The sequence below is a fragment of the Triticum dicoccoides genome, chromosome 1A (genome assembly GCF_002162155.2).
Source record: "Triticum dicoccoides isolate Atlit2015 ecotype Zavitan chromosome 1A, WEW_v2.0, whole genome shotgun sequence".
In the NCBI taxonomy this organism is placed as follows: Eukaryota; Viridiplantae; Streptophyta; class Magnoliopsida; order Poales; family Poaceae; genus Triticum; species Triticum dicoccoides.
Window position 1 is genome coordinate 429,663,172 of NC_041380.1, and position 4,302 is coordinate 429,667,473.

Here is a 4,302-nt window from a genome sequence, read left to right on the forward strand (position 1 = left end):
ATGATGTCTCTTACCAATTTACCACTATCATTTTGGGATTATGCATTAGAGACAGCTACATCCACGTTAAATAGGGCACCATCTAAATCCGTTGAGCTGACACCGTATGAACTATGGTTTGGCAAGAAACCTAAGCTGTCGTTTCTTAAAGTTTGAGGTTGCAATGCTTGTGTGAAAAAGTTTCAACCTGATAAGCTCAAACCCAAATCGGAGAAGTGCATCTTCGTAGGATACCCTACACCTTCTACCACAGATCCGAAGGCAAGATATTCATTGTTGAGAATGGATCCTTTCTAGAGAAGGAGTTTCTCTCAAAAGAAGTGAGTGGGAGGAAAGTAGAACTTGATGAGGTAATTGTACCTGCTTTTGGAAAGTAGTTCATCACAGAAATCTGTTCCTGTGACTACTACACCAATTAGTGAGGAAGCTAATGATGATGATCATGTAACTTCAGATCAAGTTACTACCGAAACCTCGTAGGTAAACCAGAGTGATATCCGCACCAGAGTGGTACGGTAATCCTGTTCTGGAGGTCATGTTACTTGACCATGACGAGCCTACGAACTATGAGGAAGCGATGATGAGCCCAGATTCCACGAAATGGCTTAAGGCCATGAAATCTGAGATGAGATCCATGTATGAGAACAAAGTATGGACTTTGATTGACTTGACCAATGATCGGCAAGCCGTTGAGATTAAATGGATCTTCAAGAGTAAGATGGATGCTGATAGTAGTGTTACTATCTAAAAAGCTAGAATTGTCGCAAAAAGTTTTCGACAAATTCAAGGTGTTGACTACGATGAGAGTTTCTCACTCGTCTCTATGCTTAAGTCTGTCCGAATCATGTTAGCAAATGCCACATTTTATGAAATCTGGCAAATGGATAAACAAAACTATATTCCTTAATGGATTTATTAAAGAAGAATTGTATATGATGCAACAAGAAAGTTTTGTCAATCCTAAAGGTGCTAACAAAATATGCAAGCTCCAGCGATCCATCTATGGACTGGTGCAAGCATCTCGGAGTTGGAATATACGCTTTGATAAGTTGATCAAAGCATATAGTTTTATACAGACTTACGGTGAAGCCTGTATTTACAAGAAAGTGAGTGGGAGCACTACATCATTTCTGATAAGTATATGTGAATGACATATTGTTGATCGGAGATAATGTAGAATTATTCTGCAAAGCATAAAGGAGTGTTTGAAAGGAGTTTTTCAAAGAAAGACCTCGGTGAAGCTGCTTACATATTGAGCATCAAGATCTATAGAGATAGATCAAGACGCTTGATAAGTTCTTCAATGAGTACATACCTTGACAAGATTTTGAAGTAGTTCAAAATGGAACGGTCGAAGAAAGTGTACTTACCTGTGTTACAAGGTGTGAAACTGAGTAAGACTCAAATCCCGACCACGGCAGAAGATAGAAAGGGAATGAAAGTCATTCCCTATGCCTTGGCCATAGGTTCTATAAAATATGCCATGTTGTGTACCAGATCTATTGTATACCCTACACTGTTTTTGACAAGGGAGTACAATAGTGATCTAGGAGTAGATCACTGGACATCGGTCAAAATTATCCTTAGTGGAATAAGGATATGTTTCTCGATTATGGAGGTGACAAAAAAGGTTCGTCGTAAAGGGTTACGTCGATGCAAATTTTGACACTGATCCAGATGACTCTAAATCTCAATCTGGATACATATTGAAAGTGGGAGCAATTAGCTAGAGTAGATCCGTGCAGAGCATTGTTGACATAGAAATTTGCAAAATACATACGGATCTGAATGTGGCAGACCCGTAGACTAAACTTCTCTCGCAAGCAAAACATGATCACACCTTAGTACTCTTTGGGTGTTAATCACATAACAATGTGAACTAGATTATGACTCTAGTAAACCCTTTGGGTGTTGGTCACATGACGATGTGAACTATGGGTGTTAATCACATGGTGATGTGAACTATTAGTGTTAAATCACATGGCAATGTGAACTAGATTATTGACTCTAGTGCAAGTGGGAGACTGAAGGAAATATGCCCTAGAGGCAATAATAAAGTTATTATTTATTTCCTTATATCATGATAAATGTTTATTATTCATGCTAGAATTGTATTAACCGGAAACATAATACATGTGTGAATACATAGACAAACAGAGTGTCACTAGTATGACTCTACTTGACTAGCTCGTTGATCAAAGATGGTTATGTTTCCTAACCATAGACATGAGTTGTCATTTGATTAATGGGATCACATCATTAGGAGAATGATGTGATTGACTTGACCCATTCCGTTAGCTTAACACTTGATCGTTTAGTTTGTTGCTATTGCTTTCTTCATGACTTATACATGTTTCTATGACTATGAGATTATGCAACTCCCGTTTACCGGAGGAACACTTTGTGTGCCACCAAACGTCACAATGTAACTGGGTGATTATAAAGGTGCTCTACAGGTGTCTCCGAAGGTACTTGTTGGGTTGGCGTATTTCGAGATTAGGATTTGTCACTCCGATTGTCAGAGAGGTATCTCTGGGCCCACTTGGTAATACACATCACTATAAGCCTTGCAAGCATTGCAACTAATGAGTTAGTTGCGGGATGATGTATTACGGAATGAGTAAAGAGACTTGTCGGTAATGAGATTGAACTAGGTATTGACATACCGACGATCGAATCTCGGGCAAGTAACATACCGATGACAAAGGGAACAACGTATGTTGTTATGCGGTCTGACCGATAAAGACCTTCGTAGAATATGTAGGAGCCAATATGGGCATCCAGGTCCTGCTATTGGTTATTGACCAGAGAGGTGTCTCGGTCATGTCTACATAGTTCTCGAACCCGTAGGGTCCGCATGCTTAACGTTCGTTGACGATATAGTATTATATGAGTTATGTATGTTGGTGACCGAATGTTGTTCGGAGTCCCAGATGAGATCACAGACATGACGAGGAGCTCCGGAATGGTCCGGAGGTAAATATTCATATATTGGATGATATGGTTTGGCCAAGGGGTCAGGCCCATGGGGCTATAAGTCGGTGCAAAAGGAGTTTTGCGGAGGCCAGGGGGCCAAACGCCGGAGACCCTGGCGTCTGGCCCTGGGCCAGACGCCGAGGCCCATGGCGCCTGGGCCAGACGCCAAGGATTGTGGCGTTTGGTCCTAGAGTCCGAGTGGGACTCTTGCCTTTCGGGCAAAACCGACTTTGAGGAGGCTTTTGCTCCAAGTTTCGACCCCAGGGCTCAACATATAAATAGAGGGGTAGGGCTAGCACCAAAGACATATCAAGAAACACCAAGCCGTGTGCCGGCAACCCCGTCCCCTCTAGTTTATCCCCCGTCATAGTTTTCGTAGTGCTTAGGTGAAGCCCTACGAAGATTGTTCTTCACCAACACCGTCACCACGCCGTCGTGCTGCCAGAACTCATCTACTACTTCGCCTCTCTTGCTGGATCGAGAAGGCGAGGACATCACCGAGCCGAACGTGTGCAGAACTCGGAGGTGATGTGCTTTCGGTACTTGGATCGGTCGGATCGTGAAGACGTACGACTACATCAACCGTGTTGATATAACGCTTCCGCGTTCGGTCTACGAGGGTACGTAGACAATACTCTCCCCTCTCGTTGCTATGCATCACCATGATCTTGCGTGTGCGTAGGATTTTTTTTGAAATTACTATGTTCGCCAATAGCACGTATGGTGAACGTTATGTGACGAATTTGAAGCATGGGGTGTTCTTTGATTGCTTTCCTTATGAGTGGCGGTCGGGGACAAGCGATGGTCTTTTCCTACCAATCTATCCCCCTAGGAGTATGCGCGTAGTGCTTGGTTTTGATGACTTGTAGATTTTTGCAATAAGTATATGAGTTCTTTATGACTAATGTTGAGTCCAAGGATTATACGCACTCTCACCCTTCCATCATTGCTAGGCTCTTCGGTACCGTGCATTGCCCTTTCTCACCTTGAGAGTTGGTGTAAACTTCGCCGGTGCATCCAAACCCCGTGATATGATACGCTCTATCACACATAAGCATCCTTATATCTTCCTCAAAACAGCCACCATACCTACCTATTATGGCATGTCCATAGCCATTCCGAGATATATTGCCACGCAACTTTCCACCGTTCCATTTAATATGAAACACATCATCATTGTCATATTGCTTTGCATGATGATGTAGTTGACATCGTATTTGTGGCAAAGCCACCGTTCATAATTTTTTCATACATGTCACTCTTGATTCATCGCAATCCCGGTACACCGCCGGAGGCATTCACATAGAGTCATATTTTGTTCTAAGT